Here is a 13,836-nt window from a genome sequence, read left to right as displayed (position 1 = left end):
GAGGACATCAAGCCCAGTGAGAGACGCCAGACACAGAAGGCCACACAGTGTATGATCCCATCCCAACGAATATCCAGGACAGGCTCATCCACAGAGACAGGAAGTGGATTTGTGGTTACCAGGAGCGGGGGATTTGGAGAGATGGGGAGTGACAGCTAATTGGGTTTGAGGTTTCTTTGGGGGGGGTGTGGAAAATCCTCAGGAATTAGATAGCGGTGATGGTTGCACAACCTTGTGGACACACTAAAAACCCTGAATTGTACACTGAATGGGGGAATTACTGCAGGATCTGTCAATTATGTTTTTTGGGATTTTTTTGAAAAGGAGTCTCGTTCTGTTGCTCAGACTGGAGTGCCGTGGCAGAATCTCAGCTCACTGCAATCTCTGCCTCCTAGGTTCAAGTGATTCTCCTGCCTCAGCCTCCCAAGCAGCTGGGGTTACAAGAGCTCACCACCACGCCTAATTTTTGTATTTTGAGTAGAGACGGGCTTTCACCATGATGGCCAGGCTGGTATTGAACTCCTGCGCTCAAGCGATCCTCCCGCCTCGGTCTCCCAACGTGTTGGGATTACAGGCTGAGCCACCGCGCCCGGCCAAAACAAGGCTTTAGGGCACCCCAGAACGCGAGATGCCCCTCATCTGTCACCTCTAAAGAGGAGGAAGTGGACTCCCGGGCTCGGTGACTCCGGCACGGTGAGTCCGGGGCGGCCAGGATCAAACGTGTCTCCTTCCTTTATGCCGCACCAAGTAACCAGCGCCAGGTCTCACGCCCTTGCCTTCGGAGAGGACTCGGGCGAGGCGTGGCAAGCTGCTGGGGAGTCCTACCGCGGGAGTTGAGACCTCGGATTCCGAAGGCGGGTTGGGGCGGAATCGGTAGAAACGCCGACCTGTGGAACGCCCTTTGAGGACTGCACCTACGCCCACACTCAGCTGTTCGCGAGTCTTTTTTCCGTTTCTCCTCTGAAAGTCGTTCCCCGGCCTCTCTTTTTTCTTCCTTCTTGTTTCCCTCCAGCGAGTCAACTGAACTGTGAATTTCCGTTTCCGGTGGTTTCCGTACGGACGTGAGCAGTTCAAATTGTGAGCCGGTTCAGGGCCGCAGTCTGTGGTAGGTGACGGTGGGACTCTAGGTCTGGAGCGCTGGCAGGACTGAGAATCATGCGGGTGGGAAGGTCGTTCCCCGGTCATCCCTGTTATCTTTGTTCCTTCGCATCTGCGGGAAGTGTCTGGGGTCGTTGGGAGAGTGACCGGAAACGGAGGGAAGGTGGCAGGGAAAGTCGTTTTCTCAAGACCGGGTCCCGGCAGACGACTTAGACCTTAGCTGGATCTGTTGACCCCAAATTGTGCTTTTCCCACCAAGAAGGAAGACAGGAAGAGAAACATTAACACAAATTCGGAACTAAAATACAGGAGAGAAGAAACAATCTCTGAAATCACACAGCTATTCCGTTTCAAAGCTTCCTAGCGCCCAGCTCCCCTAACTCCCGGCCAGTGTTCCTTGACATTCTGATGATACGTAAAGACTTTCTGGGCCGGGCGTGGGTGGCTCATGCCTGTAATCCCAGCACTTTGGGAGGCCAAGCGGGGTAGATCACGAGGTCAACAGACCAAGACCATCCTGGCCAACTTGGTGAAACTCGTCTCCACTTAAAATACAAAAAAATTAATTGGGCGTGTTGGCGCGAGCCTGTAGTCCCAGCTACTCGGGAGGCTGAGGCAGGAGAATCGCTTGAACCCGGGGTGCGGAGGTTGTAGTGAGCCGAGCTCACGCCATGGCACTCCAGCCTCAAGACAGAGCAAGACTCTGTCTCATAAAAAAAAAAAAATCAAAAAAAAAAAAAAAAGACTTTCTTTTTCCACTGGTGTGTGTGCCTGTGGGAAGCGCTGACTCACCTCCGTGCTCCAGTGCAGCCTTCCAATGTAGCCCTTATTGCATGGCACAGAAGATACCCGGTTGGATTTCCCTCTGCAAGTCAGATCATAGCTGTATCCATTTACTGGCACAGTGCCTACCTAGCACATCATAGTTAGACATAAATATTTATTAAACGGAATTAATGCAGTACCTTAATTGAATGAAATGGCACCCTGCCCCACTTTTTAAAAATCAAGCAGTCAGATTTTATGTACTACGATTTCCTTAAAAAACTCACTAATTCAGTGACTACCAATTTATAGGCCACAGATTGCCAGGTAGCTCAGTAATTACTACAAGGGTCTCTGTAAGTCCATGGGGTCTCCAGGCATCATCTAGAACCAGTCATTTCTCACACATACAGATACTGTTATTTTTCAAATGTATGTAGGTGAGTTGTAATTTAGGAGTTTTTACAGAGTCAACAGGTACTAAAAGTAATACTGTGATCATGTTGGAGGTTCATAAAAATGTTTTACATTTTTTATTGAAATTTAAGTTTTAGTTAGGAAATCACTTCATTAGTCCAGTTGATGTCTAAGTCTGAGCTGTCCAGTATGGTAGCCACAAGTGACAATTTAGAGTTAGAATGAACTTAATTAAAAATTCATTTTTTTTAGTTGTCCTAAGTACATTTTAAGTAACCACATGTGGCTAATGGCTAAATGGCTAAAAAGTACAGACATAGAATATTTCTATACTTGAGGAAGTAGATATTGCTGATGTTAACACTTAAGATGCATAAAAAGTAGCCATGAAACATAATCTTAGCAGAGGTAACTCATCGAATTTATAGCATAACAGAGAGCAATGAAATTGGGGATGGTTAAGTGGTTTCTACTCTTTTTCAGTGAACAAATACATTATCTCTTCATAAAGAAATAAATGAAATTTACTGTTTTTCCCTGGGTATTGCCTGGATTGTAAAATGCTTCTTTCACGTCCTTACCCCAACCTTCTTCCATGTAGGTTAAAGTTACTCGTTACTGGTAAATAGCCTCTATGAGGGCTAAGGACCAGAAGAAACACAGAAAGAAAAACAGTGGGCCCAAAGCTGAAAAGAAAAAGCAGCAGCATCTGCAGGATCTCCAACTAGGAGAATAAGATGCCTGGAAGAGAAATCCCAAAGCTTTTGCAGTTCAGTCTACTGTGCGATGGCTGAATCCTTTCACAGGTATGTTTAGTTGCAGTCTGGTGGTTCTTCTATTGATTCTTTTTAAATAGTAGGAGCCTCTCACTGGTGACATTTGGATGCACAAGTCTAGTCCAGCTCCAGAGAACACAGAGATGCATGCTGTGTGGCTTTCAGGAAAACATGGGAAACCTTTCCCATAGAAGCTGCCTTGCTTCCAGTGTCTGCACACTGGTTGGCGTTTCTTGCTCAAGATAAAAGAATTCACAGAGTTTGTTCCTAAACTTTAAACTGTTTCTGTGATATTAAGTATGCTTTTTCCCTCTGCATATGTTTTACATAGTTATAATATAAAATACAAAAATTACAATATTTAATACTAATATAGCTTTATTTATTGAGTCCTTGTGATATGCTTAGCAGCGTACTTTAAACATTTTTCAACTAAATGCTTCCAGCAGCCTTACCAGAGTAGGAATCATTCTTGCCCTCATTTTATGGATAAGAAAACTGAGGTCAAGAAAACAAGTTACCTCCAATCATATAACCAGTAAGTAGGAGAGTCAAATTTAACCCTAGAGCTTCTACTCTTATCCGTTATGATGCACTGCCTTGGTAGTTACCTTTCGGTTTTTTAAAAACTATTAAAATCACTCATAAAACAGTCAGATTTAAGGAGTGTTTAATTTTCAATTCTCTATACTGTTGATGTCATCTTGTTACATTTTATTGAACAGCAATTATTTGGATGGGGACCAGAAATTAACAAGCTAATAATTGAAAAGTTAATGTATTTATATATTGTCTGTTATACTCTCTAATTAATATACTAAAGTGCTCTCTGTAAATAAACTAAAAAAGGTATACTTATAAGGTTGATACATTTTATTCTATTTTGAAAGTAAGTTTACTATTTTTTTTTTCATGAATAGGACTCAGGATTTGAAGACAAAGAAGCATCCTATTCCAGTGGTTGATGGAACTCCAGTAGAGCCCCCACCAATAGTGGTGGTGGTGATGGGGCCTCCAAAAGTTGGAAGGAGCACTTTGATACAGTGCCTCATTTGGAACTTCACCCGGCAGAAGTTGACTGAGATCCGAGGCCCTGTGACGATCATGTCAGGTAGGAGATGCTGCCACAGACACAGTTGGTGTGGCTGTTGTCATGTGAGGGACATGCATGTATTTGTTGTTTTCTTGAGTGGAACATGTTAAATATTGTCATATCATGTTACCTCTCTTATGCTTTTACTAAGTTGGCTATGGCTTCAGAAAAGGGTAAGTTCCCAGAGATAAGGATGTGATACATATCTTATCCTGACTATGCTCTGGCTTTGCCAAGTATGTTTCTTGGAAGAGCCTGGAAGGCCTGGTCACCAGGAAGACACCATTTAACAGATAGCATGCACTTCCTGTGTGCCAGGCACACATGCTTGACCTTATGGAGCCACATTCTGGTGAAAGTGAGAGTTTTCTCTTTTTCCTATGAGAATTTGTCTGCAGTGGCTGATGGTGACCTTTCCAAGTTTGAGGGAAAATGAAACAAGCTTCCAGTGGTAGAATGGCAATGTACAATCTGAAATCTCTTGTTATTGCAATAATATAGTTGGATTTGGGCTTTTCTTTATCTTTGGAGCATCCATATTTTCTTTTTCTTTTTTTGAGACTGAGTCCTACTCTGTGGCACAGGCTGGAGTGCAGTGGTGTGATTACAGCTCGTTGCAGCTTCAACCACCTAGGCTCAAGCAGTCCTGCCTCCTGAGTAGTGTACGCCACCATGCCTGGCTGATTTTTCTTCCCTTTTTTTTTCCCCCCTGTAGTGATGGGGTTTCCTCATGTGGCCCAGGCTGGTCTCAAAACTCCTGGGCTCAAGGGATCCACCTGCATTGGCCTCCCAAGGTGCTGAGACTACAGGCATGAGCCACTGTGCCCAACCCATATTTTCTTGACCATTTTCCTTTTACCTTAATTCAGAAATAATTATTGTTATGAATATTCCGTTGCATTATGTTTGAGGATGTTTTTCACTATAGTAGGAATACAGGAAGTTTTGTTAGAGGCGAAGACATTGGCCTGCAGCTGAACAGCAGGATCATGGTTATCATGGAATCTGTCCAGTCAGGACTTTCTCTGACCACTTTTATTCACCTGGGTAGACTTTTGACATCATTTAAATTTAGAACACGGCAAGTAAAACAGGATGGAATTTATTTTATGTTATCAGTTTTTGCCTATAAAAATGAACTTCTGGTACATTCCTGTAAATGCATATGGTATTTTACTAGATGCAATTTTTAAAAAAATGAAAATTAGAGTTGATGGTTAGAGTTTTTTCAGAGACTTTTTAAAGTAAAATTTTAATCTTTTCACTTATAGGTAAAAAACGCAGACTCACCATTATTGAATGTGGGTGTGACGTTAACATGATGATTGATCTGGCTAAAGTAGCAGATCTGGTAAGTGAGCAGGGGCAGCCCTGGGTGCTGATGCAGACTTACAGCATGTGATAGGTTATTTACCCCGTGTTGAAGGGAAGAGTGTTTTATGATTATTAAAGGAATCATGATCATCATCAGGGATACAGTAGATGTGACTTACATTAATAATTAAAATGTAGTGTGCACAATGAAATATATTCCAGAATCTAAAAGCAAATCACAGGATGGAGAAAACCTTTAACGAACACAGCTAATAAGAACTCATTAACATGCATACGTATACCTGTATACATTCAAAGTATATCATAGTAAGTACCATTTCTTCTTGGATCCTTCCTGGCACTGTGCCAACTGCTTTCTACAAATTTAGCTTACACAAACCCTTGATACACCCTTGAGGTGAGTTGATATTATCTGTAGTTTACATAAGATGAAGTAGAGCCTCTGTGCAGTTAAGTAACTTGTGTGAAGGTGGGACTCTTGTTCCTGATGGTTCCAGAACTTTCATCCTTAATGATATTGCTAGAGTAAGTACGTGAATTGCGATAATGCTAAAGTAAGTACGTGAATTGCCCTGAAGAAGTGGTCAGAGTTTATCAATAGAAAGTCCAGACAGTACTCATTGTAAGGAAAATGTACATGCGCTTGTGTTTATGGAAATGGTAATGTTCACTGTTTCTGATATTCTATTAACTATCTTTTAAATTAGCAAAAATAAAATATCAATTAGAGAAAAAAAACAAGCCATATTGAATAGGAAGTGTGGGGTGACAAATACCTTGGTTTTTTCATTTTTAGTTTTTTCTAGACAGCCATTTTGTGACAAAGAGCTACAGATTGTATAATTTGGCCCAGGAAGACTCCTAAAATAAAAAGTAATACAGATTTTAAAGTTGTGCCATTGTAATGTTAGGAAGGTAAATAACATTCAAATTTTGAACATGTAATGCTACTATTAGTAAAAATAAGTGTTATTATTAATGTAGTGTAAGCTTACTAAATCTTATGTACTTGAAATGATTTAAATAGTTCATAGAAGTCATTTGTGTCTCTTTTATTTAAAATGTGGCAAGTTTCTAATTTGAAGACATACATTTTAAGAGATGCCGTTACATTGTTTTAAATTATTATGGATACATAATAGTTGTACATAAGGAACATTTCAATTTCATTCTTTTAGTTATTCTGAATTATATAATAAATTATAGTCACCCTATTGGGCTCTTGGACACGAGAATTTATTCTATTTAACTGTATTTTTGTACCCGTTAACTTTTCCCTCTTTGTTCCTCCCTCCCTCTTACCCTTCTCAGTCTCTTAACCATCATTAAGAGAAATGCCTATTATGTAAATCATTTTAAGATTTTCAAAAGGAAGACACATATTTGGTTAAGTGCTTTAACTTTAATGCAGGGTACACAGACTGTGCATCTTCTTTTTCCCTGCTCTAACTGCTGGTCTCTCAGATCCCTGCAGAGCATGTCTTTCCAGATGCATATAAAGACATATCACCCTTTAGAAACACAAATGGTAGCTTATTTTACACCATTCTGTGCTTTGCTTTTTTCATGTAATATATCTTGGAGGTTTATAATTAGTAAATACTGTAGTTCTGCCTCCTTTTTAATCCATTCTATGAATGCACCATAATTTATTTAGCCTAGCTTATGTTAATTGCTTTGCTCTGGTTGTCAAAGCCTCCTGAGTATGCAGAGGCACACACAATATGTAGATTTAGGTGCGTAGGTACGTGTGTGGATTAGGCGTGTAACGCTGGATTAGATGACAAAGATTGGCAGCTGAGGGACTGTTTGCCCTTAGTTCTTCCTGACCCTACAGCCAGCTGCTTGCCCCTTGGCACTCTGTGGCATCAGATGTGGTGTGAAGATATTCCACCTTTCCTTTGAGCTGGTCTAGTGTTGCTGGAAGGCTCTGCTTGCTGCCTCAGTCTGCAGTGACAATTGTGCTTGCTCACAAGCCCACCTTCATACATTCTGTGATTTCGGATTTTGAATGTTTCCTAGTTTAATCAAAGATGGATATTTCTGTTTCCTGTTTTTTGGTTTTTTTTTTTTTTTTTTTTTTGTTTTTTTTTTTTATCTATGGAAAGATAAGAACAGATATGTCTTTAATATTAAAATTAGAAGTTTCCAGGAATCAATTTTGAAATTATTTTACATCTTTGAAATGTCTTAAACTTTGAATATTGGTCTTATCTGCTTATATATTCTTATAGACTACCATTCATCATAATGTTACTGTTTTTTTATTTAATTCAAAAAAATTTCTGAGCAATTAAATTATACAAATTAACATATAAGATAGAGTTTTCCACTGCAACCTTCCCAGCAAAAAACAAATTTTTTTTTCTATGAGGAGATTGAAACAAGAGGTTGGATTTTTGTACATATTTAATATACTTCATTGATTATCATTTTCTTGCCATGCTTTGCATGTCAGAGACCTGTTATTTGGCCTAAAAATGTCTTACAAAAAACTTTATTTTTTTAGGATTTCTTAGGTAAGGTCCAGGTTAGACCCAGTCTTTTCTGAGTTACTTCTCATACATTGAAATTCTTAAAATGGAAGTTTATATCCTAGTGGCCATTGTCTTATGGTTGCCTTTTAGAGCAAGTCAGAGGGTGGATTCTCTGTCTGGGTGATACCTGTTAGTCATTTGATTTAGTCTGGAGTGGGACTTTTCTGTCAAGGGCCAGATAGTAAATATTTTTGGCTTTGTAGATCATATCTCTTGCAGCGACTTAGCTCTGCAGTTGGAGTGCACAGGCAGCCATAGACAATATGTAAATGAATTACATGGCTATGTTCCAATAAAAGTTTAATTACAAAAACAGGTAATGGGCTGGATTTGGCCCATGGGCCATTGCCAACCCCTAGTGTAGGTGGTGTGTTTTGGTAGTTTCTTTGAGAAATGATGTATTCTGCTTTTAGGTACTGATGCTTATAGATGCCAGCTTTGGGTTTGAAATGGAAACGTTTGAGTTTCTAAACATCTGTCAAGTACACGACTTCCCTAAAATTATGGGAGTTCTTACCCATCTCGACTCCTTCAAGCATAATAAGCAACTGAAAAAGACAAAGAAGCAATTAAAACACAGGTTCTGGAAAGAAGTTTACCCAGTAGGAAGATAAATAATTGTTGGATACTAACAGTATAATCCTTTAAAAATAGACTGAAGATTTCAGGTGCAGTGGCTCACGCCTGTAATCCCAGCACTTTGGGAGGCAGAGGCGGGCAGTTCACTTGAGGCCAGGAGTTTCTGACTCAGGGCAACATGGCCAAACCTATCTCTAGTAAAAATGCAAAAATTAGCCGGTGTGGTGGCATGCGCCAATAATCCCAACTACTTGGTGGACTGAGACATGAGAATTGCTTGAACCTGGAAGGGAGAGGGTGCAGTCAGCTGAGATCATGCCACTGCACTGCAGCCTTGGTGACAGAGTGAGACTCTGTCTGAACAAAGAAAGAAAGACCGAAGAGACATTAGTAAGCATCTCTATAGGATTCACCTCCTGAATTTCCTTTGTGTGTTCACAGTTTCTGGAAGATTTCCCTCAAAAGAGTGATTATTCTGGGCCTCTTGGTGTATCACATTTGTCTCTGTACTGGCTACACCTGGCAGTGTCTGGCTGTTTTGGGGTCAGGACTTAAAAGATTATATCAGAAGTTTCTCGCAGTTCCAGGACCAGGCACTGCCCCTTCCTTTCCATACTGCTGTGGGTCATCAGCCACAGAACCATTTTTGTGCTCAGAGGCCTCACCTCCTTCTCCTCACCATTCTTAGACGGATGCCTCTGCTTGGCTGCAGAGCAGTCTGCCTCTGTGGGGTTCTAATAAGTCCTGAAAGAAGCCAGCAAGGCTCTGGAAGCCTCAGGACTTTGCTGGAAGTCTCTCTTCTTAGGATTGCTTCTTGTTTAGAGGTTTCATGTTGCTGCAGTATTGACAAGAATTTAATTGAAATTTAATTTTTAATTTTCCCTTACTGTCTAGGGTGCCAAGCTGTTCTACCTTTCTGGAGTGGTGCATGGAGAATATCAAAACCAAGAAATCCACAATCTGGGCTGTTTTACTACAGTTACGAAGTTTAGGCCTCACACATGGCAAACTTCTCACTCTTATATCCTGGCAGACAGGGAAAACGGGACTATAAACTTTTTCTTTATGGGCCATGTATTTCAAAGCTAAAAAGGCTAGATAAAGAACAGCGATAGGATTTATTTTGTGCCTATTTGAATAGTAGGGGTAGAAGTGTAGTTGATGGAAAATGTCTACTTATTGCTCCAAGATGCTGTGCCTTTGGGAGTAAATTAATTATGAGATGTTAAGGAAAATGGGAGGACTTGCAAGCACTGAAGCCTACAGGATGTGGCCCATCCAACGTTCAGCCTGTTTTCAGTGATCCTGCCTTGTGCCTGAGTGCTTGAGTTCTTCGTGCATTCCTTCAGTTTCCTACCTTTGTGCTCTTCCTCACGTGGTTTTCTTAGCCTGGAATGCCCTTTTTCCACCTGCCAGAATCCATATCACAGTAAAAATCCCAGAGTACAGGATCGCCCTCTTCCAGAAAGGGATTTTCTAAATACGTTTTTCACCCTTCCCCGACCCCCGGTGGACCTCATCTGCCTGTCTGAGTCTTACAGAATGAATGTCACTTTCAGCCTAGAGATACAGTTGTGTGTCTGCCCCTTTTCCTCTGGTGGATGGTGAATGGTGCTTCCTTATTTCTGTATTTTCTAGTTTTCTAAATGACGTGCTTAGCAGACAAGAGTGTGGTGAGTCATTGACACATGAAAGGAGGTATAGGAACTTTTGATACTCATTTCTGCTGTATGACTGAATTTATTTTTCTAGGGTGGAAGATTTGACAAACCCAGAGGATATATGAACAAACATCAACTATGATCGGAAGGTATCACTTTATGGTTAAGAGAAGCACACTTGAAAAATAAAAGCCAGATTCACATGCCAGATATTGTCTTGTTAGAACATGCTAGAATTTCATATAGGATTTTTGGGATGGCTTCATTTCTCAAGAAAACTGGAAAATATCCAAACAAGGGAAGATGGCCTTGCTGGAGGTTTTAAAAGTAACCCCGGTATGTGTAGGCCTGCAAGGGTGTTATCGAATCCCTCTTCTCTGACCTCTTGTCTTGTAGCTAGAGGGGCACTGTTCCAGTGTGGCACAGTGCCCTTCTTTAGTGTTATGGTTTAAGCCCTTGGACTGTGGATCATTTTTACTTCCACGGTCAACAGTAGATACTGACTTTTTGTGAGCTGAAGCTAACTTTTTAAAAGGGTCTTGTCTTCTAGGGGTAGGAGATTTTGCCATGAGTGACATCAGTTTTCTCCCAGCCCCTTTTGTCTTCCTGAACAACAGAAAAAGTGCTGTTTAAATGAGAAGGAGAAGTTGGTTTATGCGCCTCTTTCTATACAGTCTGTATGTAGTCATCATTTTGTTATTATTGCTGTATTCTTTTTGTTTGTTTGTTTTTGAGACAAGGTCTCACTTTGTCTCCCAGGCTGGAGTGCAATGAATGGCATGATCATGGCTCACTGCAGCCTTGAACTCCCCGGCTCAAGTGATCCTCCCGCCTCAGCCCCCCAAGTAGCTGGGACTACAGTAGTGCAGGAGCTTTCAGCCTGTCTCCTGTATCCTTTCCACCACTCCTGGCTAAATTTTTTCATTGTTTTCTAGAGATGAGATCTCACTATGTGGCCCAGGCTGGTCTAGAACTCCTGGGCCCAAGGAATCCTCCCACCTTGACCTCCCAAAATCCTTGGATTAGCCTTGCCTATTATTGCTGTATTCTCACTTACCCATGTCTTACGGTATGATTTTTAGTTTTTACTAATTTATGTTTTTATAATTTTATATATTGTGCTTCATGCAGTTGTCTTTCATCCCGTGATTTTAGCTTCTTGATGATTCTTCTTTATCAGTTAAGGCCCTGATGACTTAAAATGGATGTTCTTCCTCTGTCACTCCTCCTACTTTCGTTAGCTGGCATTTTTAACAAACAGGTTTCACTTCTCCCCTTTATTTCGGTATCACCGCTGACAAATGCACTTGCGTTTTATTCCATGGGTTATTCTCCATCACTATCACTATTCTTTCTGATGACTGTGCTGTCCCAGATTTGGCAGTCGGAACCTTCAGCCTGTCTCCTATTTCCTGTCAACTGTCTCTGTTAGTTTTTGAGCGTTTCTTACTTTCTGACAGAACAAGAGGATCCAGGCTCATTTTGTCCTCCTTCTACTTTGGGCCTGGATTCAGCCATTTCTCTTAAGGATCATGTGTTTTTAGCTTAGACATTGATGAGCTTTCCAAAAGATCTACCAAACACTAATTTCCTCTTTGAGCAATTTTTTTCTAAAAATAGATTTACTTATTCTTTTAAAGGGTTATTCCTTTCTCTCTCTATGCTCTTTTGAAGTGTGGTATTAGGGAACCATGCCTGAGTTTGCCTATTAACTCTTCCAGCGTTTATCAGATCAATTTTTATCTCTGCTATGTCATCTTAAATAATTCTTTGACATTTTCTATTTCTTTGTATTTTCGTTGACCATATTGTCATTTCTAGATTCTCTGATTAATGTACAAATTGAATTCTTTTGCATTTCCTTGGTAATAATATAGACTGTTGATGCCAAAGGAAGAAAAACAAATGGACCTGAAAACATTGAATGCGTCAGAAATCCACTTTTGCAGATGAAGATGGATCTGGCGATAGTGATGATGAAGAAGATGATGAAATGTCTGCAGATGACGGATTGGAAAACGGCTCTAGTGATGAGGAAGCAGGAGAGGAGGAAAATGCTGAGATGACTGATCAGTATATGACTGCTAAGGGTGTCAAACGAGGGAAACTTGAGGAGTTGGAAATAGACAGTGAAGCAGATTTGCCAGCATTTGCTGACAGTGACGATGACCTTGAGAGGAGCTCACTAGGAGAAGGGGAAGCAGAGGAAGCTGATGAAAGCAGTGAAGAAGAGGACTGCATTGTATGAGAGAGGGACATTTCAGGATCAAAGGCTGTTGGAGAAGGTAGTAAAGCAGAGCTGTCACCAGCTAATCCCCGGAGTGACCCTGTGAATCTGGAGAAGTCTTTGCTGATGAAGAAAGCAGTTCTCACTGGTTCCGATTCTGGGCATTGCATAGCTGAAGAGGCATTTGCATCTGAAGATGAATCTGAAGAAAGCTCCTCACTCATTGCAGAGGAAGAGGACTCGGAAAATGAAGATGCTTTTAGGAAAAAGCTTTCAAAGCCTTCTCAACTGGGCAGTGGTCAGAAACGGGGATCAAGAAACAATTGATGAGACCAGTGATGTAGAAGATTTAGTTAAAGAGGAAGAAGATATCAAGGAAGAGAAGAATGATTCCACAGAAGCCTCAGGTAAGCTTGAATTTAGCTGGTTGCTGCTATGAACTTGACTCTTGAAATGGTATCCAAAGGAATGTCTACTTTTGGGGGTCTGTTGATTTTGTGATTTTGTTAACTGTTGAAATGCTGCATTTTGAATGGATCTCGAGGGAGGGGAGACACATAAACAACTCTAACTGGAGGTTGGCATTGGTCATTTTAGGTGCCCTCAGGTGGAAGGAAGACCTTTCCAGAAAGGCAGCTGAGGCCTTTCTGAGGCAGCAGCAGCAGCTCCAAACCTTTGAAAGCTTTTTTATGGAATGATTCAAGAATTCTGAATTCTTGAATTAGAGCTGGAAACATTTTAGTTTCTCTGATTATTTTCTGAAAAGAAGATGAGGGAATTGGTTGGAGGATTGGGTTGGTATTGTTGACGTCCATAATTGTTGGTCGTCACATTTCCTGTTTGGCAGATGTCTTTAATCATCAGCTTTCGAGGACCACACATTGGTCTTGTTAAGTACACTTACGGGTATGCTGTAAAATTCAATGTAAGTACTGTCCATTGTATCATGTTATTAAAAGTCTTTCATGAGAAATTTTTGTAGAATTTGGTGACAGAAAAATATTTCTGCCCGTAAAATTTTTGTTTTGTTCTTTCTGAGAATGAGAACCCCATATAACACATTTTGTTCTCCCCTTTGCCCTTGTCCTCTGATTTTATGCTTTATTAAACATACCTATACGTTCTTTGTGTTAGAATTAATGCAGAAATAAATATATATTGGTGAGCTTCATTCTGTGCTCCCTGGTTACTGCATGATGAGATCAAGGCCACGTGGTGAGACATTTGGGCTCGGACACTGAATTGGGAGGACTGTTGTTTTCTGATTTTCATTCAGGTTTTGTCTAGATACTCTCAGTGATAAGAGGCTCCACACTCTTTAGAGCTCTTCTTTAATAATCTAAAGCTC

General features: G+C 40.8%; 1 pseudogene; it reads left to right on the top strand.

Moving 5' to 3' along the window:
• The first annotated feature begins 1,046 nt into the window (after nt 1-1,046).
• LOC108297361 lies at nt 1,047-13,167 on the top strand (annotated as a pseudogene).
• Nucleotides 13,168-13,836: the final 669 nt, after the last annotated feature.

Source organism: Cebus imitator, unplaced genomic scaffold, assembly GCF_001604975.1.
Source record: "Cebus imitator isolate Cc_AM_T3 unplaced genomic scaffold, Cebus_imitator-1.0 Scaffold794, whole genome shotgun sequence".
In the NCBI taxonomy this organism is placed as follows: domain Eukaryota; kingdom Metazoa; phylum Chordata; class Mammalia; order Primates; family Cebidae; genus Cebus; species Cebus imitator.
Note: the sequence above shows the minus strand (reverse complement) of the source record. Positions and strands in the feature narration are given on the sequence as shown.